We start from the raw sequence: 26,636 nt of genomic DNA on the forward strand, positions 1-26,636 counted from the left end.
CCCCACCCCATGAAAATGAGAAGATGCATAAAGAAGCCTCAAAAACAGACTTCCAGGGCTGGGGATTTAGCTCAGTGGTTCCAGCGCCTGCCTCGCAAGCACAAGGTCCCGAGTTCGATCCCCAGTACCAGAAAAAAAAAAAAATAGACTTCCAGATCACCTACAGCAACCCCAAAGGGAAACCAGATGTAACAATCTGATACTCAACCAGCTGGACTCCCTGAACTGGCCACAAAAGAGGATCTGGAAAAAAAGGAAATGAGAAATAATTTCTCAGATAACAGCAAAGATTGTGCATATAGTGCAAGGCATAATTAATAAATCTAGAGAGGACACAGATAAAAAAAAATAGAGGATCTGAGGAACATGATGGAATCCCAACATAGGAAACAAATGGAATCCACAAAACAGGTGCAAGCAGATTTCCAGGAGATTAAAAACTCCACTGAAAGTCTGCACAGCAGAATGAACCAATGTGAGGACAGAATTTCAGATATAGAAGATAAGATTGCAATTAGTGACCAGGAAAAGAAAAATTGCTTTAAAATTGTAAGGGACCACAAGAAAGCAATCCAGCAGCTGCTAGACGATGCAAATAAGACTAACATAAGACTGATTGGAGTCAATGAAGAAACAGGAGAGAGTCGACATGACATAAAAAAACTGTTCACAGAAGTGATGGCAGAAAACTTCCCAAGCAGGAGAAAAGAATTTGACATACAGATAAGTAAGGCTTATAGGACTCCAACTAGACTTGATCAAAAAAAAATCTACACATAGGCATATAATAGTTAGGATTCCAGAAACCCAACAGAAGAACAAAATTCTACAAGCAGTTAGAGAAAAGAAACAAATCACATACAAAGGAAAGCCCATCAGAATCACAGCAGACTTCTCAATGCAAACCTTCAAAGCAAGGAGAGATTGGAGTGATGTATTTCAAGCCCTAAAGGAAAACAGCCTCCAACCCAAATTGATGTACCCTGAAAAACTATCTTTCAAAATTGATGGAGAAATAAGATACCTTCATGATAAAGAGCACCTTAGAAACTTCATGAATACCAAACCAACACTCCAAAAAATTTTAGACAATATCCTAGGAAAAGATAATGAGGATCACAACCCCAGGAAGCCCAGCAGAATGAATCCATTTGGGTGTGACAAATTAAATGCAAAGGGGGAGATTCCAACAAAAAGAAAAAGTCATGACAAGGCTTTTAAAACTTTTAACTTCATCTCCCTAATGAGTGTATAAATTCAATCTTGTTATTGTACTGATTAGTATTTTTGTGATTCTAGTGTTGCACACCTTTCCTTGTGCTATACTGGCTATTTATCATCTTCTTGTGTCTACTTTTTAATTGGGTTGTCTATGAGCTGTAAGAGTTCTTTATATATTCTGGTCATAGGTTATATGCATTGGAAATATGGTCTGTTTAAGGACTACTTTTCATTTTAATGATGTCATTTCAAGTTCTAAATTTTGATGGAATCTCATTTATCAAATTTTTCTTTTATACATCATGTTTATGTATCTAGGAAGTTCTTGCCTACCTTAAATTCATAAACATTTTCACTCATAATTTCTTCTTAAAGATTTATAGTTTTATTCTTTCATATTTAGGTTCATAGATCCTTTCAAGTTATTTTTTTGTATGGAAATAAAGGGTTGAAGTTAATTTTTTATATACGGATACCAGGTGTTCTAGTGCCATTTGCTGAAAACACTATCTTTTCCTTGGCTCTTGAATTGAGTTTATATTCTATAAAAAGTTTATGTTAAATAATCTTTCAAAACTCAGTGGACCATATATGTGTGGTTTTATTTCTAGATACTCTGTCTTATTCAAATGATGTATATGTCTTTCCTTACACCAACACTGCCTTGATTACTGTAGCTTTAGAGGAAGTCTTAAAATTAGGTACTAAACATCTTCCAGCACTGTTTTTATTTCCTTTTTCTTTTTACTTTTCTAGGTCCTTTGTACTCCTACATAACTTTTAAATTTCAATATCCAATTCCTCATTTATAGCAAGTATACATAGACCTGAATTTTTATATATACCTTGTGTTTTCTAATCCTGCTAACTTCAAATACAAGTTCTAGGGGTTCCTAGTGATTTCTTAGTATTTTCTCTGTAGATGATCATTTCATCTACATATAAAGATTTTGCTTCTACCTTGCCAATCCTATCCTAATTGTGTCATTTTTTTGCCAGACTATTTTGGTTTAGGCCTATGTTTTAAAGTTTAATAGACAGTTGAAGAGTAGGCATATCTGCCCTTGTTCCCCACCTTAGGGAGAAAGCATTGTATCTTCTCCATTCATATAAGCCATTTTTGCTGGAAGTATGGAGTACATGTCTTTAATCTGCTGAGAATGCTCTGTTCTACTTCTAGTCTTCTGATAGCTTTTATCATGAACAGCTGTAGAATTTAGTCCAATATTTTTTTTCCAACTAGTGACAGGATCATATTGCTTTTTCCTTTCCTCTGTTAAAATGATGACTTCTGGGGGTTAATATTCCAATGCTGAACCAACACTGCCATCCCTATAACAAAACCACTTTCTACATACTGCCAGATCTGACTTCTAATAGTTTGTTTTGTTAAACAAATTTCTATCTATGTTCATACTATTTTCTTCTATTTTCTTTATCCAGTTTTAGAATTAGCACAATGTTGAGTTCCTAAAATGAGGGGAGAAGTGTTCCTTTTTTTTCTTCTTTAAATATTTGATATAATTTATCAGTTAAAATGTATACAAGCCTGTTGTTTTCATATAGGTAGGTTTTCAAGCTAGGAATATACTTTTTTTAATAGATGCTATTCAAATTTTATATTTCCTCCAGAGTTAGTTTCATTAATTTGTCTTCCAAGGTACTTCTTAGAAGTTGTCAAATTTATTTCAAAACAGATTTTTGTAATATGCTTTCTATATCCTTTTAAATTCTGTAAAATCTGTGGTAATGTCTCCTAGATCTTGATATTTTAATTTTAAAAATGTATAATTGATATTGTGTAATAGGAAGTACAGATCTAAAGGAGCAGGGGAAGTGGAAGAGGTAGGGGAAAGGAAAGAAGGGAGAAGAAAAAATATGATAAAAGGAAAAAAATGGAAACAAAATCTTTGCAAATAGGGAAGCGTGGAGGGGATGAAGGGAGGGCAGGGGAAGGGGAAAAAATAAGAACCAAGATACTCATGTAATGGTACAAGATCCCAATGATGTATGTAAATGTATTTTATACCTAAAGTGTACCAATAAACTTAATGGGGAAAAAAGAAAAAAATGCAACCATTAGATTCAAGCTGGCTCACTTCCTATTCAAACCTTTTTCAGCATCTCTTGGCACCACATCCCCCACAACCTTAAAAATAGCTAAGCTTTGATGATTTAAGTCAATCTCATGCACAAATAGTTTCCTCATAGTATCTTTACATGTGTTCTTGGGTTTTTCCCCCCAAATTGTCTCTAAATCCCTCCTTATCTTATGATGTATGTTATTGATTGTGTGCTGCTGATTTATTTTTTGGAAGGTACTCTGTGCAATAACTTATTGAGGAGGTATGCCTACTTTGATATTTATTAGATAGTTCCTTGGGATAAGGATCCTGAACTTGAAAAATGACTGAAATTTTTATTTCATCATAGTACCCAAGAGTACAAAATGGTTAATGAAAAAATTCTTTGTGAAGAATTTGTTTCTCACATTTTATTGTGTATTACTAAATAGGATTTAACATGAACACACATTGCTACTGGAACTGTGCCTACAGAAACTGCTCTAATAATGTGTTTGAATAGCACACAATTAAGCACATGTTGTAACTTGCTTCTAACTATGCAAGTTAGTTTGAGCAGTGTGCAATATTCAAACATAAAATTAAGATGTGTGTGATTTATTTTTTTTCTGTCAGCTTCCCTTGATTTTATTTTATTTTATTTTTTTGGTACTGGGGATCAAACTCAGGACCTTGCACTAGTGAGGCAGGTGCGGTGCCACTGAACTAAATCCCCAGCCCCCTTCCCTTGATTTTAAGAGTAGTGCATCCCCTTAAGTAATAAAACAGTAAACGTTAACATAAAAGATATATTAGATTAAAATACTTGAGACTAGTTAATTTTATGACTACCTTGCTTCCTGGGAAGTCATATTCATTCCCTGTCAAGCCATTGCAAACAGAGCTGTCTGATCAAATGTTGGTCCCACACCCTGAGGTACCAGATGACTACTAGATGGGCTATTTACAAGTGCCCTCACTTGTTCAAACCAGTACCACAGTTTGTTGCAGGATAGACAAGGGAGAACCAATAACATAATGTAACAACTCCCTCTTGGAACTTTTGTGTATGTGTCTGGGAGGCAGACATAACTAAAGTGAAGGAACCAAGTGAAGGGGTGGACTAATAGAGGAGAGCTGGAGAGTGAGAGACAAATTACGTAAGCCATATGATAGTTTGAAAGTCTTCAATTTTAACTTTAAATCATATGAGAAGTCAAAGGAGAGTTGTGAGAAAGAGAATGACAATTAGATTTATGTTTTAAAGAGATTGTTCTGGCTTCTGTGCTGTAAATATACTGTAGTGGGCACAAAGGCAGAAGCAGGCAAACAATCCAGAAAGTACTATAATATTATAGGCAAGAGATTTTGGAAGATAGGACTAGAGGAAATCATGAAAACTGGTCTTCTTTGGGACAAACTTCAAAATAGTAGAATAGTAAAGATTTATTTGCAAGTCTCTTGAAGGCTAATACTAATATCATTATCCAGCTGTATCCCACATACAATTCAGAATTATAAGGTAAGAAGAATAAGAATTATGAAGATAATGATATATCTCTTTTCTGAAATCGCTATTCTCTCAAATTTCCCACCTGTCCCTTTCTGATTAGTTTTTTTTTTCAATACCAGGGATTGAACTCAGGACTTTGAGCTTGCCAGGCAGGTGTGGTACCACTCAGCTACATTCCTGGCCTTAATCTGATTAGTTTCTTAAATAAATATATTCCACAGCACTTGTACTATGGGTCAATCATTACACTGTCAATTAGATCATTTGTAATGAGATCTATTCTGTCCTAATGACTGAATAAGGACTGGTTTGAATGACAATTTAATTAAGCTCAAAAATGCTTTTTGAGATCATCTAGTTTAGACATTCCTAACATTTTCAAGTACAGAGATTCTTTTTAATGTTGTAAAATATAGCTCTCTCAAGATAATGCTGGTACGTTTAATAGCTATTGATTGAGGAAACACACAAAAGACTATAATAGAATCAATAATGATTTTAAAATTAATATATATTTTATTAATCTCAACAGCATTTACATATATATGTGTAATATATGTTACTTAATACTCTACACATTGTGTTCAATGGACATACACATTCATGTACTCCTCAGAATATTTTTGAGCCTTTCTTATACTCCCAATTCAAAGAATCCTTGTTTTATCAATATGAACCATTGAATTTCAATCTTTATTTTCTACATCTCAGAATAATTTTGCAGGTGAGGAAAATATATCTAAAGAGGCTAAGTAATTTGAGCAAGTTAGCATCAGTACTGGTGCAGGAAATCAGAGCTGTGGGACAAAGGATGAAGTCTTAGATTGGGGTCAGAAGAACTGAGCTTGATGCATAGACCTTAAATTAGTCTATTTTCTTTGAGACTTTTTTTTAATCTACAAAAGGAAGATAAGATCTTGGGTGCCCAGAGCAGCATTGAGCAGGCCCAAAGCTCAGCTTCTTCTCAAAGTCTCATTTTTCTCCATCTTTCCTATATAATAAACTAATTCACCTTGTGTTATCCTGACTTGCAGGAGACTAGGACTTACTGCAGAGGTTCTAGTAACATCCCCTTTCCCTCTTCCCTACATTTGCCACCCAAAGTGGATGTGAATGGGATCCAATGCTGAACTCGCCTGTGAGACAAACTCAGAGTAAAAGAGATGGCACATGGATCTCCCAGGATGATTTCTGGACTCAGATGAGGGTTACTGGTGTTATATATAGAGACCCTTGGGTTTGAAGAGACTGTTTAAAGGACTACCCTTGGTGAATAAAGAAGCAGCTGCAGAGCCACCCCCAGCACTGAGAAGAAGCCTTCTGAGCCGCTGTACCACCACAGCCAGCACCAAGGATCAGAGCTGCCCCCAGTGAGGAGGCGAGCCTTCTTGGCCACCATACCACTGCCCTCAGTGCCGAGGAGCAGAGCCGCACCCAGTGCCAAAGAGGAGCCTTCTGAGCAGCTGTACCACTGCCCCCAGTGCCAAGGAGGTGAGCCCCATGGGTGCCAGCAGCACACAACCCTCCCCAAACCTCCCCTAAAATGAGAAAACACATAAACAAGTCTCAAAACCAGACTTCCAGATCACCTAAAGCAACCCCAAAGAGCAACTAGGTGGAACAATCTGATACTCAACGACCTGGACTCCCTGAAGTGGCAACAAAAGAGGATCTGGGAAAAATGAAATAAAAATAATTTCTCAGATAGCAGCAGAGATTGTGCCCATATTACAAGACATGATTAATAAATCTGGAGAGGACACAGATAAAAATTAGAGGAGCTGAAGAACATGATGGAATCCCAACATAGGAAACAAATGGAATCCATAAAACAGATGCAAACAGATTTCCAGGAGATTAAAAACTCCATTGAGGACAGAATTGCAGATATAGAAGATAAGATTGCAATTAGTGACCAGGAAAAGAAAATTTTCTTTAAAATAGTAAGGGACCATGAGAAATCAATCCAGTGGCTGCTAGATAATGCAAAGAATAACATAAGACTGGTCAGAGTCAATGAAGAAACAGGGGAGAGTGCAGACAACATAAAAAAACTGTTCACAGAAGTGATGGCAGAAAACTTCACAAGCAGGAGAAAAGAACTTGACATACAGGTAAGTGAGTCATATAGGACTCCAACTGGCCATGATCAAAAGAAATCTCCACACTGACATATAATAGTTAAGATTCAAGAAACCCAACAGAAGAACAAAATTCTACAAGCAAGTAGAGAAAAGAAACAGATCACATATGAAGGCCTATCAGAATCACAGCAGGCTTCTCAACACAAACCCTCAAGGCAAGAAGAGCTTGGAGTGAAGTATTTTGAGCCCTAAAGGAAAACAGCCTCCAACCCAGATTGATGTACCCTGCAAAAATATCTTTCAAAATCATTGGAGAAATAAGATACTTTCATGACAAATAGCACCATAGGAACTTCATGAATACCAAACCAACACTCCAAAAAATTTTACATAATATCTTAGGAAAAGAAAATGAGGATCACAACCCCAGGAAGCCCAGTGAATGAATCCATTGGGCACAACAAGAAATTAGAGCAAAGGGGGAGAATCCAACCAAAAGACAAAGTCATAACAATGATAAGTCAACACATATCAGTTATAACCATCAATGTTAGTGGTCTCAATTCACCAATCAAAAGAAATAGACTTGCAGAATGGGTCAAGAAGCAAGATTGAACAATATGCTACATACAAGAAACATGCTATATTCAAAAGGAAACTCATAGACTGAAAGTTAAAGGGTGGAAAGCAATATTCCATGCAATAGGAACCCAGAAGAAAGCAGGAGTAGCTATCCTCTTTATAGATCAAGTGGATTTCAAACCAACACTGATTAATACAGACAAAGAAGGACACTATAACCTTGTAAAGGGAACAATCAAACAGGAAGAGATGACTATCATAAATATATGTGCACCAAACACTAGTGCCCAACTATATAAAACAAAAAATAATGAACATGAAAAATCAAATAAGCACTAATACAATAGTGGGGAACCTCAACACCCCACTGTCACAAACAGATAGATCAGCTAGACAAAAAATAAACAATGAAATACTAGAACTCAATCAAACTCTTGAACAAATGAACTTAACAGATGTTTACAGAGTGTTCCACCCCACAAAATCAGAATATATGTTCTTTTCAGCTGCACACAGGTCCTTCTCCAAAATAGACCACATACTTGCCCATAGAACATGTTTAAATAAGTGCAAAGGAGTTGATGTTTTCCCTGTATATTATCAGACCATAGTGCGATGAAATTGGAGATCGACTGCAATAGAAACCACAAGAATTTTGTAAACACATGGAAATCGAATAACACACTTCTGAATAACCAATGGGTCATAGAGGAAATTAAAGTAGAAGTCAGACAGTTCCTACAATTTTTTTGTTGTTGTTACCAGGGATTGAACTCAGGACCTTGCACTTGAGAGGCAGGAGACAGGACCACTGAGCTAAATCCCTGGCCCTGGCTCCTAAATTAAATTACAGTGATAATACAACATATCAGGATCTATGGGACAAAATTAAAGCAGTCTTATGAGGGAAATTAATAGCACTGAATACCCATATTGGGAAAACAGAGCGAGCTCAGTTAAACAACCTGATGCTGAACCTCAAGCTTCTAGAAAAAGAAGACCAGGACAAACTCAAAGCTCATACATACAAGGGAGGAAATTATAAAGATCAGAGCAGAAATCAATGCAATGGAGATTAAGAGAATGATGCAGAAAATCAATGAAGTCAAGAGTTGGAAAAAAGAAGGAAAAAGGCAAAAATCACCTAAAATGAAAAATATCATTGTTCACAATTTTACTCTGCAATATGTTGCAATTTTGAATTATTTCCAGTTACTTCCTTCCATAGGCCTGTAATTAAATACACATCTCATAGCTTTATTGTGGGAATAAGTGAGATAATATATGTAAAGCACCAAACAGATTGGCAAAGAGTATGTTCTCAGTAAATGGTAGCTATAAAAATCTCTTCACCATTTACCAACAAATAGCAACTGAGAATTAACTGTCTGTGCCTAATAGGCTTGAAAGAAAGGGGAACAAATCCTATGAATTCATAGGGAACTTTCCCAAAGATCTTCGCAACATTTCTGTTTAATTATTGAGGCATTCTGTGCAGTAAGGTAAATTTCACTTTTAAACTACTAAAATTAACTAGGAAAGTTTTCTAGGTCATAGGATAAAACACACAAAATAAGTGAAGGCATTTAAGTCTTGCAACTTTTATCCCAATATTCTATTACCCATGCTAAATTCTATACTGAGATCCAAATCTTGAGAGTACACAGACTCCAACTTGATGTCAATTTTAACATACAATCAGTAAATAATGTTACTCACTGTTAGAAAAGTCATAGCAATAAGAAATAAAATGTTTTAACAATGAAATTGAAGGAATAGAATTTTTTAAAAATAAAAGGAAAATCTAGGATTTGATGTGATCAGGTTTTGAGGTGGAGGATGCTGTGTAGGAAAGAAAAATAGGTACTAATGATTTGGATACCTACAACTGTGACTAAAAATGAATTAGGCCAGGCATGGTGGTACACTCCTGTAATCCCAGTATTCGGGAGACTGAGACAGGAGGATAGCTGAGAGTTCGAGGCCAGTCTGGGCTACATAGTGATTTCAAGGCCAGCCTGAACTACATAGCAAGACACTATCTCAAACAAAACAAAATGAAACAAAACAAATGTTCCCTTATTTTTTGATCATTATAATGCATAAACAATGTCTAGACTGATTTACTGGAGTGGTTTCATAAACATGTTTTCCTGTTCCTACCCATAATTTTTTTACCATCAATGAGCTGAATATCATGCCAAATTACTCTTGGAATACTAGAATCAGATGATCTTAGGATTGAAAAGGTCAAAAAGATCAACCACTATATGAAGATGGGATGTTTCAAGAGATATGTAAACTTTGAAAAATTTGCTGCTCCAATTTTAGTTTTAGAGGAGCATATATTAGGCTGCAAATTGTAGTAGTGCTTTTCAAAGGTAAAATATTCTAAATAATGCCTTTAATGTTCAGATATAGACATGCTGTTATAGATTTTGAGCTGTAGTTGTAGCACTGATCTAATAATTGATTAATGGTCCCTAACCCATGCCAAACACTACTCCTTGCAAAAAGGCTATTTATCAAGAACTATGAACCAGAATCCTTCCTATACAAGAAACTATCAATATATTGTTCTACATCTTTGACTACTTGTCTAAAGTTCTTAAACATCAAAACCTACTCTAAGCTCAGTATTTACCAAGTAATATGTTTTTCCCAAAAATATTTAATTTAAATTTAGTACTATATTTTACTGTTTTGATTAGTCACTGTGATCTTTTAGGCGCCCTTTTTTGTGAGACAATAAAGTAAAAAAACTGTAATTCAGGATGAATGAAAATGACTAAAGAATTTCTTCATTTTTGGTCTACTCAATGAATCAACTGCATTACTTAAAAATAAATATATATATGAGTTATGCATTCAGATATGTACATGCCTATATCTCTAAAAATAAAGGTCAATTAAATGCTGCAAAGCAAACACTGTTCCAAGTTTTAGCTAATTTTATCTGAACGTTATGCAGATATTTAGGTAAAGAAACTGCATGTATGCTTAAAATTTGATATTTTTTGAAGAGCTAGTTCAGAGAGTAAAAAATTATTTTCCTAAGTGTCATTATTTTGTGTTTATTAGATGTTCAGATCACTTTCACAAGTGACAGCCTAGTAGATTGTGAGCATCTTGTCAAGAGGAATCTACACTTCATTTTTTATTTTATACTTTTAGTTGAAACTTGTTTAGTATTCACAGTGTTGCAGAAATGGTCCTAAATATTTTTACATTTATCTCATTTTTAAGCTTCAAAACAATTCTACCCAGTAACTATTATCTAGATCCTTATTTTGCTTAAAGATGCTTCAAGGAATTAAATGACAAGCTGATTCGAAGCTTCAGAAGTCTGACCTTGATGCCTAACTTTTTATGCAAGTTACTTTGCATACACTCTCCAGCCTCTCTTGTTCCGTGCCACAAAGGTGAGCTGGGAGAAAGGACCACTTATTAGATCAACATCTAAATAAGAGCCACCTGAGAGTAAAGTATGGCTCCTGTATAGAGAGACTCTTATTCCCATTTAACAGATATTGAATATCTTAATTTACTTGCAAACAAATGCAGCTAGAAAAGCAAGAAATATGAATAAATTGGTGAACAAACCAAAGCCTTATGATTAAAACACTACAGGATGCTCATAGAAAAAGAAGGAGCACCCCAGAACCCAGAAGGAAGGTCCCTCGCCGTCATCCCAAGCTCCTAAGGCAGAGAAGCTGAGCCGGTCCCAGAACCCGGAAGGAAGCTCCCCCACTGCCATCCCAAGCTCCTAGGGCAGAGAAGGTGAGCCGCATGGGTGCCAAAAGCACGCCCCCCCCCCCGCGTGGAAATGAGAAGACACGTAAACAAGCCTCAAAAATAGACTTCTGGATAACCTACAGCAACCCCAAAGGGAAACCAGATGGAACAATCTGGTACTCAACCAGCTGGACTCTCTGAACTGGAAACAGAAAGAACAAAGAGAACAATTTGTATTTCTTCTGGCCCTGAATGGCCCTTCACCATTATCACTTTCAAACTTCAGGCATGCAAATAGATTGTTTCACAAGGAGTTCTTATATAAAGATTCTCTAGATCCCTGTTTTATTTTAAAATCTTGTATTTTATACTGTATTTCTATTTTATACTGTATCTTGCAATGTGCTTCATCATGCATTAGTTCATTAACTTAATTGAAGGAATAAATGAGATTTAATAAGTAGTAAAAATATTTTTATGTAAATTGTACTTTTAACATGTTTGAATATTTTGTGATCTGAATTGGCATAATTAAAATTTTATAGGGGGATATTTTCTCTATTAAGTCATAAATTCTATGTGAAATTTGAAGTCCTCCCTTTATATTTCTTGTCTCAATTTTGTTAAGTGCCTGGTTCTTTAGATTTAGCTTAGTTCACTAAATAAAATTACACATTAAATTATTCTACCTTATTTTTCCATTCATATGAATAATTAATGTTGAAATGTAAACATACTTTAGAAAGTTTGAGTTTCATAGTAAGTGAAAGTGCTTTTGAAAATGTACAATTTCACACTTTTCATAAAAATATTTGTTCAGATGACATTCACTTTGAACATGTTTTTACAATTTAAAATATTAATGAACATTTCTATGTAAATCTGTTTATTTTTTAGTTTATAAATGAAAATCTTTCATATTAGGCAGTGGACAGAAAATAAGGCTGGTTCCTATGCATCCCAATTTTATTTACATAGATGATTAAATATGCAAGTGCTGGAGATAGACTGAGTTTACCCCTAAGCTCTACTAGTTATGAGCTGCATAATTTTGGGTAAATTACTCCATTCTTTCTACATCTCAATTTCCATGTCTGTAATAATGGATGGACAATAGTATCATTTAATTTCATAAAGCTGACATGAGAATTAACCAAGTTAATGCATGTAAAGTACATAGAATAGTGTTGGCATACAGTAAACACTTGAGAAATGGTAGCTGTTATTCTCATGTGGATACAGGCACATTGTAGTAATGGATATAAGACAAATTAAGCTAAGTAATAGTAAAAATACTTACATACTTATAATAGTAAAAATAGTAAAACTTGAGGGCATGAGAACCAAAGTTCAAGTGACTGCTAAGTATTTTTCAGTTCTTTTTTTCCATATCTTTTCTTGGGTCAAATTTTGTTATTGACTTAAAAATTGAATACCTTAATTAAAGCAGTTTTTGTACCAGTTAATGGGAAGATACACACCAATTTTGCAGCTTTATTGTTTTTTATTTCTAGTTTAAGAGAAAGACTTTGTTACTGGCCACAAGTCTTTCTCTCTCTCTCTCTCTCTCTCTCTCTCTCTCTCTCTCTCTCTCTCTCTCCCCCTCTCCTTTCTCTTTAAGAAATTCTCACTAGAAAGCACGTATCCCTATAATTACATAATTGCCTTAGTGGGTTCTTTTGTAGCAAGTCTTTTTCATAAATTCCCATAATTACAACATGTAACTATTAATTATTATAATCCTCTTTTAAAACTGATATGAGCAGAAAAGTACTCTTATCTTTTAGATAAAAATTTGATGCATGAACTTATGCATAAATACACAAACCTTGGCAAGTCACTTTGTTCACTGGACCAGAGCTTCCTCATTTGTAAAATAAGAAAATTTGAACTACATTAGATCCTTTCTCCAACTTCTAAGCTTCAAAACTTTAAAGATTTCATCAACTAACACATATTTGTGAGCCTACTGCATGTAAGGCAATATTCTGGCTCTATAGATACATTTTTTTCAAGGTTTCTTATTAACATTTTGCTTAAAACTTTAAAAATTTGTTTTCTTCAGCAAACATCAGTTTAAAAATCATCATTACTATTTCTATCAAAATATTTCTGAGATTTAATAAAGAATTCTATTCATTCTGTCACACACTATTCATTCAAAATGAATTCAGACTTAGAGAGAAAATTTTCCCAAATCCTGTCAGAGTAGATTATTTTCAGTGGACCCCGTCTGTTGTTTTGATGTATTTTAGTAAAGGTAACTATTTTTTCAACTTGTACTATTTTCCTCCAATTTTGAAGAACAAATCTTGTATTTTGTTTTCTATCATTTACCAGCAAATGCCAAAGTTGGCAGTTTTGTTTCCACAGACACTTTCATCACCAGGTTTTAAACATACTTTATATCACCCTCAAATCAGATAGCTGAATGATTAATTCCAAGACATTGTTTTCCTTTTGCTTCATTAGTTAACTGTTTCAGAAGTGTTTTACTCTTCCCCCACTGTCATCAAATCTAATATGTTCCTATGAGAAAGATGAAGTAAGAAAATGAAAAACCTTTATTATGCAAATCTGAGTGTCAAAGTGTGTGTGTGTGCATATGCATAAATAAATTTGAAATTACTCCATCCCTTTCCCAGCAGTTGGTAGAGAAAGGAATTAGAGTTGATAATGAACTAACAAATAGGAGTAAGTTTTCTTTCCTTCACCATTAATCTTGTCAATAACATCTAGAATACCAAAGGATTTAAACAAGCCAAAAGTAAGTGGACATTTTTCATAGAACTGTATTGCAATGTTATGTTTCATATAAATTGCCTCAATGCTTATTCTCGGGACAGAAATACTTTCTGATGCTTTACAAAATATGTTAGCAAAAAAGTTCTCTTACTTTGACATTTCAAGAATTAGAACAATTTAAGCATTCAAAAAAGGTAGTGGAGTCATCAGAACCTGTCAGATCTGGCAGGGACTGGAGAAAACAGAAATTCCAACATTGTCATTTTACAAATGAACAGAGATCAACAAAAGTTTGGTTCACCTAGCTGATTTGTATCAATGCCAGGAACTGAAACCAGCTTTCTTGGCACTCATTTGGTGCTCTTTTTACTAAAAGTTTGTTGCCTTTTAGCCATTCAATTTTGAGATTTGAAATGTCTCCCAAATTTATGTTCCTAGATTTTTTTAAAAACTCTCCTTTCTGTGGTCATCTTTATGGAAACTACATGAAGAGTTATTTTGACCATAACTTGAAAGTGTTTACAGTGTCCATAGAGTTTTCAAATTTTAAATTAGATAATGTTGGTAAAGTTTGCGTGCCTAGGAAAATGGCTCTGCATGTCTATGGTAGAAGGTATTATTATAATAATTTGTGGAGAAGCTGCAGCATGATTACTTGTTCATGTTACTAAGCTCATCAAAAGTCTCTTAAAGCCATTCTCTGATTTATAGATAAGACTAATTCTAACTAAATTCATCCTACTCTAACAATCCCTCTAAAATAAAAATAGAATCTCTTTTTTTCAACTGGACTCAGCATTTAATGTGGTCGTAAATCTACTTGAGAAATATGAAGGCCAAATTAACTTAACATGTACACACTATAAATACAAAATTAGAAAACAAAATGTTAACACATAAAAACTTGGTTATCATAAAGCATCCGCACAATAACTATAAGCTCTCTCTTAATGATCCCATTTTGTGGCAAAAACAATTCCATTTATAACATCTGCTTTCCGACCTGGATATTTTACTCTGTTGAAAGTAAGATTTTCTAATGGTAAGTAAATGAAGTAGTTAGCTTTTTATTACTGAAAAAGGAGGTGTTTGGTGAGAAAATGCATGGAGGATAAAGGATTATCTTTTGATGATAGAGCCATCAGTGCAACTTTCATGCTAGGCAGTCAGAGTTGTAGAAACTATGTAACAGGCAGAAAAATTTAAGCTATAGGAGTGAAATTAATCTAAAGCTGGGCCTCCAGTTGATAATATCATTTGATGAATATAATTTATATAAAAGCATATTACATTTTATCAGGGAGATAGTACATATATCAATATTTCATCTTCCAATATAAAGCATCTCTATATATTCTGATAGATACAACTGATAGAATGATTCAAATCTAGACAGTGAATGCAGTTGTGCCAGATGCTTTCTCTGTTCTCTCCTCTGTCACCTCTCTGAAGGTAATTGGCGCCCAATGTAGCTGAAAATGGAAATCCTTAGGTTACCTAAGAGGAGTAATCTTGTCACTCAAAATTTGTTTGAAGGAGTACTAGAAAATTCAATCAAGAACATTAAAAACTATCCTTTCAATATTTGGCCTACTCAGTCATGCCTGATTTGATGAACTATTCTCACATTCAGACTCCTGTGTATACCACACAATTTCTATGAAGAAATAAACATTTCAAGTTTGCTGATTTCCCCTCGTAAAACTGTACTTGCTATGTATTTTGTATTTACAAGAATTTTATTGGAATTACACTTTCATCTTAATTTTTAAAAAAATTACCTAACTGAACTCTGCCATAAGAAGGGCAGCATTTGCATTCATAGGGGAGTATAAGTATGCAAGGAAAGCTCAGAAAACATTGAATTCTAGGCTTCAACATCATTTCCTCTAGTCCTTTGTACAAATTGCCTGTCTCCTGTATTTGAATTATTTAACTCACTTCATTTCTCCTGGCTTCAATCTAAATTTAGATGTCACTTCACTTAAAATGCCTTTGCTGCCTGGATTGTTTTCATCTTATGTACTTCTACAATATCGCATACTTAAACCCAACAAAACAATGATCACACTGCATTGTAACTTTATTGAGTTTTTCTTACCATAAATTCCCCAAACTTAAAATAAGGACTCATGTAGAGATGGAAAACATAATACATTGACTGCATAAATGTATAAGTGAATAAACACATGTAGTATGCCCAGACCCTGAAGAGGGTTTATTCCTTTATCTTGTGCTTTTTCCTTCTCAGTAAAAATCAATGTGTCATCATTTGAATAATGTACTTTAATCCATTTCAGTTGCAAAACAAGTCAGTATGCAAAAACTTGTGAAGTACTGCTGTTTATTTCTCAAGTTATCTTTGTTGATTCTGTGTGGTTAGCATATACTCACTATACTTTGTAGAACTAACACAAACTCAGTAGTTAAAAGGATTTGAGCATCAAAACTGGCTGCTTAGTTTAACTGCATAATGAAAATTTTTTGTATATGTTATTCCACATAATGCTAAAACCATTTGTCTCTGCAGGAGAGAAAAGTTTTATTTCTCGCAGGTCAACATACTTGAAAAAGCCTATCTGATGATAAAGATGGGATGTAATTTTAAGTGGTTCTACTTGTAAATGAATCCATTACATTTCCATTTTAATTGTCATCAGTGTTGACAAGGTAGATTACAAGAAGTCTTTTTTTAAAAAATAATAATGACTCATCAACGTTCTTGAGACTATAGCACACTGAGATTTGCCAATATAAGCAATGTGAGTGTGCACAAATTTAAAACTGGTTTAGCTGGGTGTGTCTAACATTCATGAAAACTTAGTTTTATTCACATGCTGAGTAATGAAGTAAAAATCTTTAGTCCAAATATCCCATGTGTGGAACTGGACAAGAAATTGTGTTTTAATACAGCATATTTATCATGAATAAAAATTTTTTCTTTTAGTCTAGTCGTAATAGTTAAATTTAAATTGAATAGAAAAAGAAATCTGTAGATGTGACTTCCTATGAAATATTACAGAATATACAAAAATTCAACCTATAATACATCATCTAAAAAAAAGACAATATTGCAAGATCCACTATAACATTTTAAGGAATCCATGACCATCTTCTCATAACATTGTTAAATCAGAATACCAGTGGGAAATTTGATCAGGGCATTATAAATCAAAAGACCATGCTAAAATATTTTATTTTAACATCTGAACCCAATGGCACAGATTTAAAATTCAGTTTATAAATACAGTGGACCCTTGACTTACAAATTCAATTGGTTCCTAAGTGCTGATTGTAACTAAAGTTGGTTGTAAGTGAGATCTTAGCTGAGATCTGGATGTTTACCTGGGAACACACTATAGCTAACAAGAGGCAGGTGAATTTCCACTAACCTAATTATCCCACCTTGTTCATATGTCAGGCTGGTCATAACTTGAGGATCCACTGTAATGTGTAATGCATCACAAACATGAAATATCACAATTCGTCTAAATGAACAAGCTTATAATACAGTGGACCCTTAGCTTATAATACAGTGGACCCTTGACTTATAAACTCAATTTGTTCATGAGGGCTGGTTGTAACTCAATATTGGTCAATTGAAGGCTCAGGCTCCTCAACACACCTTCCAAAGTCTCCCTCTTGTATATTGGTAGATCTCAGTGTCTTTGTAGAGATGTTGGCCCAGGATTTCTCAATTAACCCCACACAGGAAAGGATGTTGTAATGTTCCTTCCAGAACTCTTTAGGGGTTTAACCTGTATCTGAGACCATCTGGAAGCACAAACAGCCAGAATTTGGGTCATAACTCAAGACTTTGTAAGTTAAACATAAAATTCTTATCATAACTCAAGTTATTCACATGTCGGGCCAGTCATAACTTGAGGGTCTACTGTATATGATATACTGGTATGGTATACAATTCTGTAAGATTTAACAAGAAGTATTTAACTACTATTGGAAAATGTGAATTCTTTCAGAGAATTTGGATGTGATCATGAAGGCAATTAAAACCATGATTTCTAAAACCATGTAACCTGTACCTAATTTTATACTGTATGTCCCTGAAGAAAAATATGTGGAGAAAATCCAGGTAATAATTAATATACTCACTAACAGGATTCATATAAGTGGAGAGGGAGACAGAGAGACAGAGACAGAGAAACAGAGACAGAAAGAAAGACAGAGAGACTTGAAGCAATATAGTTATTTTAAATTTGTTTGTTTCTAATGTAACAGATATATACATACCCATAAAGAAATGTCTTCGCATTTCTCAGAAGGCTGACATCAAAGTGTAATATATAAGAACCTCAAAATATAAATGAAGACCAAAATAAAATATAAATTATAGGAAATAGAGAAATACATCTGTTACAAAAGGGAAGGGGCCAAGAGTTGGAGGGAGTGAGGAGGAAGGAGATGGAAAACAGATGAAAAAATAAGATGTGTTATGTACATGTACCAACTACTCTTGAGGAATATAATTATTATGTACCACTAACATGCATTAATAAAATATAATTTTTTAAAAAGAAAATGAAATATTGTTGACTTTCTTCATCAAGGCCAAGAAGATATGTGTGGATCCAGAAAAATAGCAATCTTGTGATGAGCCATTCTGAAGTATTTTCCTGTGTGGAATTTATCATTTTTGGTAATATCGCTAATTTAAAGTTTGTGGTAGATTTTCTTTTCACTGATTCAGCATCTGTGTTTGGACCTAAATGAAAAGGAATGCTTTGGTCTTAAGTTCTTCAATGTAAATATTAAGAGTGCTTTGTGAATCATGGCTTCAAGGAAATGGATATAACACTATTTTTCCTCAGTTATCTGCTCATCACAAGCACAACCTGAAAATGACTAACAGAAGCCTCCAAATAGTACAAGTAAATATTGTTCAAAATCCATTTATGTTTAACAAAAACACAGGTTCCTCACCTTTGGGATTGCCAAATAAAAAAATTTTGAGGGAATGAAATAAATGAATCATCTGGAAGAAGAAATACTTGTTCCCTCAAGTAAGATAGATGCCAAGAATAGCTGATAAATTTGTGTTGCAAAATTGGTAATATCTTCCATTTTAAGGATCAATAATGTACACAAGAGGGTAGGGATGTAGCTAAGTGGTAGAGCACAGGCTCTTGTTTGATCCCAGAACCACAAAAAATGTACAGAACATATATATGAAGTTCAGGGGGACAGTGAAATATGTCCAAAATTACCATGAAATCCTACTTTTTGGAAGTCTGGCAACCTAAATATTGAACTCAAGTGATATTTCAAGAACTGTAGGAAAGAAACTTGGTTTTATGTGTGATATTGTAAAGTGCTATGTAATTATTACATAGCACAATAAAAACAATTATCAGTAATAACAACAATGTAACAGAACCAGCTCCACTTTAGCCGAAACCAACCCTAACCAGTTGAGAAGGTTCAAGAAATGCTCCTTATTACAAAAGCTTTATTTCAGCTGCTACATATAACACCAGCTATGATCAGGAAACCTCTCTCTCTCTCTCTCTCTCTCTCTCTCTCTGTTTTCTTTCTTTTAATTTTATTTTTTTTCTTACATTCTTTTATTGGTACATTTTAGGTATATAATACATTTGCATTTATCTTTGGGTGCTTGTACCTGTACATGATGTATCTTGGTTCTTATATTTCCCTATTACCTGTGCATCCTTCACCCCAAACCCTTCCCTATTTACATACTTCATTTCCATTTTTTTTCTTTTCTCATAATTTTTCCTTTCCATTCTTTCCTTTCCACTTCCCCTCCCACCACCCCTACACTTTTGGACCTTTTCCAGTTTCTAAGTATCATTTATTAGTTATTAATCCTTTTAGTCCTTATTTACACTCTGTTTCTCACACTAGAGAAACTATTCGGTATTTACACATGTGTGTCTTATGCATTTCACTTAAGAGTATGGACTCAATATGCATCCATTTAGCTATAAATGTCTCTAGTTTCTTGTTCTTTATGGCTGAGTAGTACTCCATTTTATAAAAAAAAAACACATCTTCTTTACCCAGTTTCCAGTTGATGGGCACTTGGGCTATTTACAAGCTTTAGCTATTACAAACTGTGCCGCAATAAACATGAGTACACATATATCTCTGTGGTATGATTCTTTTAATTCTTTTGGGAAAATACCCAGCAGGGAAATAGCTGGGTCAAAAGGGACCTCCAACCCTAGTTCTTTGAGGTATCTTCAGCTCTAGTTCTTTGAGGTATCTCCACACTGATTTCCATAGTGGTTGCACCAGTCTGCACTCCCACCAACAAAGGAGAAGGGTTCCTTTCTCTCCACAACCCCACCAGCATTGTTATTGGTTGAATTCATGATAGCAGCCATTCTTTCTAAGGTGAAGTGGAATCTCAGGGTTGTTTTCATCCGCATCTCTTGAATGACCAGTGATGTTGACCATTTTTTCATATATTTATTTGCTGTTTTTACTTCTTTGTCTGAAAAATGTCTGTTCATTTCAGATCCCCAGTTTTGAATTGGGTCTTTGAATTTGGGGGGTCTGACTTTTTTCAGTTCTTTATATATTCTAGATAGTAACCCTTTGTCTGAGTTACAGCTGCTAAAATTTTTTTCCCACATTGTAGGCTGTCTCTTAGCTCTGTGGTGATTTCTCTTGCAGTGCAGAAGCTTTTAAATAAGATGAAATCCCAGTTGTTGATTCTTTCTGCTAGTTCCCATGCTAGTGAGGTTTTGTTCATAAAGTTTTTTCCCATGCCAATATCTTCAAGAGTTCTACCTAACTTATCTTCCAGCAAGTTTAGTGTTTCTGTCTTAATATTTAGATCTTTAATCCACTTTGATCTTAGTGTAATGCATGGTGATAGATATGGGTCTAGTTTTAATCTCTGACAGGTGTACATCCAGTTTTTCCAACACCATTTATTAAATAGGCTATCTTGCCTCCAATGGTGGTGGTTGGCTCCTTTTTCAAATATGAGGTGGCTGAGTATGTCTGAAGTTGTCTTTCCATCTTCTAATCTATTCCACTGATCCTTGGGTCTGTTTCTTGGCCAGTACCATGCTGTTTTTATCACTGTAGCTTTGTAGTATAGCTTCAAGTTGGGTATTGTAATACCCCCAGCCATGTCTCTGTTGCCCAGAATTGCTGTTACTATTCTAGTTCTCTTCTGGTTCCAAATGAAATTTTGGATTGTTTTCTCTAGCTCTGTGAAGTATATTGCTGGAATTTCAATTGGCATAGCATTAAATCTACATAGCAGTTTTGGAAGTATGGCCATTTTCACTATATTGGTTCTTCCTACCCAGGAACAAGGGATGTCTTTGCATTTTCTTATATCCTCTTTGATCTCCTTTTTCAGGGTGCTGAAATTTTCAGCGTACAGGTCTTTTGCATCCTTTGTTAGGTTGATTCCTAGATATTTCATTTTTTGAATGCTATTGTAAATGGAATTGTTTCCCTAATTTCTCTCTCAATGAGCCTGCTATTTGTTTATAAGAAGGCTATTGTTTTTTGAGTATTGATCTTATATCCAGCTACTCCACTGAATCTGTCAATTAGGTCCAGAAGATTTTTGACAGAGTTTTTTGGGTCTTCTATGTAAAGTATCATAGCATTAGCAAACAATGACAGTTTCACTTCTTCCTTTCCTATCTTTATTCTTTTATTTCTCTTTTCTGATTGCTGTGGCTAAAGTTTCCAGAACTATATTGAACAGGAGAGGTGATAAAGGCCATCCTTGTCTTGTTCCTGATTTTAGCATGAAAGTTTTCAGTTTTTGACCATTTAGTATGATGTTGGCTGTTGGTTTTTCAAAGATAGCCTTAATCAGGTTAAGATAAAGGCTTCTATTCCAATTTCCTTGTAGGGTTTTTATCATGAATGAGTGTTGGATTTTGTCGAATGCCTTTTCTGCATCTATTGAGAAGATCATGTGGTTTATGTCCTTGACTCTGTTAATATAGTGTATTATATTTATTGATATACATATATTGAACTATCCTTGCATCCCTGCGATAAAGCTGACTTGATCAGGGTGTATGATCTTCTTGATGACCCTCTGTATTCTGTTTGCCAGTATCTTGTCAAGGATTTTTGAATCTATGTTCATTAGGGAGATTGACCTGTAGTTCTCTTTTTTGGTTGGGTCTTTCCTTGGTTTTGGAATCAAAGTCACACTTGCTTCCAGGAATGAGTTTGGAAGCCTTGCTTCCCTTTCAATTTCCTTGATAAGTTTAAAGAATAATGGCATTAGAGACAGGCAGGTCTGCATATGCCCTACCAAGGACGTGAGTCATGCAGAACATGCGGGATCAGCCCACCGCAGACAGGCAGGTCTGCGGATGCCCTACCGAGTTCGAGAGTTGCCTAGAACATGCCAAATCAGTCCACAATCCACTGGAACCCCCCCCCCCGCTCCTCTGTACAAACACCTGGTTCCACACTACAAAGACGCAGAGGATACCGTACCACCAGACCATGGTACTGGGTCCCATCACTCCCGGCCCAGAGGTATGGGCTTCTAAGCCACTGTCCTACTGCTCCTGGTCGAGGAAGGGGCTTCCTGGCCACTATCCCTCCCACTGCCCCCAGCCCAGAGGAAAGGGCTTTTGGGCTGCTTTCTCTCCCACTGCTCCTTCCCAGAGGAAGGGGCTTCTGGGCCACCATCACTAACACCGCTCGCAGCCCCTGCCCAACCTCTCCCAGCACAGAGGAGGTGACCCTCCCAGGCTCCAAAAGCACCCCGCCCCTGCCAGTCAAAATGAGAAAACATGTAAATAAGTCTCAAAACCAGACTTCCAGATCACCTACAGCAACCACAAAGGGAAATGTTATGGAATACTCTGATAATCACTTGGACCCACTGAACTGGCAACAAAAGGGGATCTGGAAAAAATGAAATCAGAAATAATTTCTCAGAAAACAGGACAAATTGTGCTCCTAGTGCAAGATATGATTAATAAATCCAGAGAGGAGCTCAGGAACATGATGGAATCCCAACATAGGAAACAAATGGAATCCATAAAACAGATGCAAATAGATTTGCAGGACATGAAAAACTCCCTTGAAAGTCTACACAGCAGAATGAGCCAATGTGAGGACAGAATTTCAGATATAGAAGATAAGATTGCAATTAATGACCAGGAGAAGAAAAATTGCTTCAAAATTATAAAGGAACATGAGAAATCAATCCAGCAGCTGCTAGATGATGCAAAGAAGAATAACAAAAGACTGATTGGAGTCAATGAAGAAACAGGAGAGAGTGGAGATGACATAAAAAATCTCTTCACAGAAATAATGGCAGAAAACTTCCCAAACAGGGGAAAAGAACTTGACATACAGATAAGTGAGGCATATAGGACTCCAAATAGCCTTCATCAAAAAAAAATCTACACATAGGCATATAATAGTTAAGATTCCAGAAACTCAACAGAAGAACAAAGTTCTACAAGCAGTTAGAGGAAAGAAAGAAATCACATACAAAGGAAATCCTATCAGAATCACAGCAGACTTCTCAACACTAGGCATCAAGGCAAGAAGAGCTTGGAGTAATATATTCCAAGTGCTAAAAGAAAACATATTCCAACCGAGATTGATGTACCCTGAAAAACTATCTTTAAAAATTGATGGAGATACTTTCATGACAAAGAGCACCTTAGGAACTTCGTGAATACCAAACCAGCACTCCAAAGCATTTACACAATATCCTAGGAACAGACATTGAGGATCACAACCCCAGGAAGCAAAGCAGAATGAACCCATCTGGCACAATAAGAAATTAAATGTAAAGGGGGAGAACCCAACAAAAAGAAAAAGTCAATGGCAATGATAAGTCAATACGTTTCAGTTATAACCATCAATGTTAATGGTCTCAGTTCATCAATCAAAAGAAATACACTTGTAGAATGGGTCAATAAGCAAGATTCAACAATATGCTGCATACAAGGAACATGCTATATTCAAAAGGAAACTCATAGACTTGAAGTTAAAGGGTGGAAAACAATACTCCATGTGACAAGAACCCGAAAAAAAGCAGGAGTAGCTATCCTCTTTGCAGATCAAGTAGATTTCAGACCAACACTGATTAAGAGAGACAAAGAAGGACACTACATCCTTGTAAAGGGAAGAATCCAAGAGGAAGAGATGACAATCATAAATATCTATGCACCAAACACTAGTGCACCCAACTATATAAAACAAATACTAACGGACAAGAAAAGTCATATATGCACTAAAACAATTGTAGTGGGGGACCTCAACACCCCACTGTCACAAATAAATTGATCAACTAGACAAAAAATAAGTAATGAAATACTAGAACTCAATTGAACTCTTGAACAAATGAACTTAACAGATGTTTATAGAGTCTTCCACCCCACAAAATCAGAATACACATTCTTCTCAGCTGCACATGGGTCATTCAACAAAAGAGACCACATACTCACACATAGAACATGTTTAAGTAAGTGCAAAGGAATTGAAGTTATCCCCTGTATATAATCAGACCACAGTGCGATGAAACTGGAGATCTATATTAAAAGAAACTGCAAAAATTTCATAAACATGTGGAAATTGAACAACACACTTCTGAATAACAAATGAGTCACAGAGGAAATTAAAGAAGAAATCAGAAAGTTCCTTCAATTAAATGGCAATGACAATAAAACATCGGAATCTATGGAACACAATGAAATCAGTCTTACGAGGGAAATTCATAGCAGTGAATAAGCATATTAGGAAAACAGAAGGAAACCAATTAAACAACCTGATGCTGAACCTCAAACTTCTAGAAAAAGAAGAGCAGCACAACCCCAAAGCTCATACAATGCAGGAAATTATAAAAATAAGAGGAGAAATCAATGCAATGGGGGCTCAGAGAACAATACCAAAAATCAATGAAGTCAAGAGTTGGTTCTTCAAAAGAATCAACAGAATTGATAAACCCTTAGCCAACCTTATCAAAGAAAGGAAAGAAAAGGCCCAAATCCATGCAATTAGGAATGAAAAGGGTGAAATTACAACAGGCCCAGCAGAAATCCAGAGGATCATCACTACCTACTTCCAGAACCTATATACCAATAAGATGGACAACACAGAAGAAATGGACAGATTCCTAGATATGAAATACCAAAGTTGAACGAAGAAGACCTGAATATTCTAAACAACCTAATATCAACCAATGAAATTGAAAATGTAATAAAAAACTTAACATCTAAGAAAAGCCCGGGCACTGATGGCTTCACTGCTGAATTCTACAAGACATTTAGAGAGGAACTACTGCCACTACTGTTTAAACTCTTCAATGAAATTGAAAGGGAAGCAATACTCCCAAATTCATTCCTAGAAGCAAGCATCACTTTGATCCCCAAAGCAGAGAAAGACCCAACCGAAAAGGAGAAATATAGGTCAATCTCACTAATGAACATAGAGGTAAAAATCCTTAATAAGATACAGGCAAATAGAATGCAGAAGATCATCAAGAAGATCATACACCCTGATCAAGTGGGATTCATCCCAGGGATGCAGGGATGGATGGTTCAATATATGAAAATCAATCAATGTAATACACTATATCAATAAAGCCAAGGACAAGAACCATATGATTATCTCCATAGATGCAGAAAAACCATTTGACAAAATCCAACATGCATTTAGGATAAAAACCCTACAAAATATTGGAATAGACGGTCTCTACCTCAAACTGATAGAAGCCATCTATGAAAAACCAACAGCCAATATCATACTAAATGGTCAAAAACTGAAATCCTTCACACTAAAATCAGAAACAAGACAAGGATGTCCACTATCACCACTCTTGTTCAATATAGTTTAGGAAACATTAGCCATGGCAATTAGACAAGAGAAAGAAACAAATGTAATAAAGATAGGAAATGAAGTCAAATTGTCATTGTTTGCAGATGACATGATACTGTATATAGCAGACCCCAAGAACTCCACCAAAAGTCTTCTAGACTTAATAACCATATTCAATGAAGCAGCTGGTTACAAGATCAACACACAAAAATCAATAGTTTTCCTCTACACTAATGACAGACTCACTAAGAGAGAAATAGGGCAAATAATTCCTTTCACAATAGCATCCAAAAAAACTGAAATACCTAGGAATCAACCTAATGAAAGAAATCAAAGACCTCTTTTCTGAAAACCATAGCACTCTGAAAAGAGAGATTGAAGATGATATCAGAAAATGGACAGACATCCCTTGCTCCTGGATAGGAAGGATTAATATAGTGAAAATGGCCATACTTCCAAAACTGCTATGTAGATTCAATGCAATTCCAATTGAGATCCCAGCAGCATACTTCATGGACCTTGAGAAAACAATCCAATAATTCATTTGGAACAAGAAGAGACCCAGAATAGCAAATGCAATTCTAGGTAACAGAGACATGGCAGGGGGAATCACAATCCCCAACCTGCAACTCTACTACAAAGCTACTGTGATTAAAAACAGCATGGTACTGGCAAAGAAAGAGGCCTGAAGACCTGTGGAACAGATTAGAAGATGCAGAAACAATGCCAGACACACTCAGCCATCTCATCTTTGATAAAGGAGCCAAACACCCTCACTGGAGGAAAGATAGCCTCCCTAATAAATGGTTCTAGAAAAATTGGGTTTCGACTTGCCAAAGATTAAAACTAGACCTATATCTCTCACCATGCACTAAAGTAAAA

Source organism: Heterocephalus glaber, unplaced genomic scaffold, assembly GCF_053883595.1.
Source record: "Heterocephalus glaber isolate CG9 unplaced genomic scaffold, H.glaber_assembly_v1.0 deba00001613, whole genome shotgun sequence".
NCBI classification, from domain to species: domain Eukaryota; kingdom Metazoa; phylum Chordata; class Mammalia; order Rodentia; family Bathyergidae; genus Heterocephalus; species Heterocephalus glaber.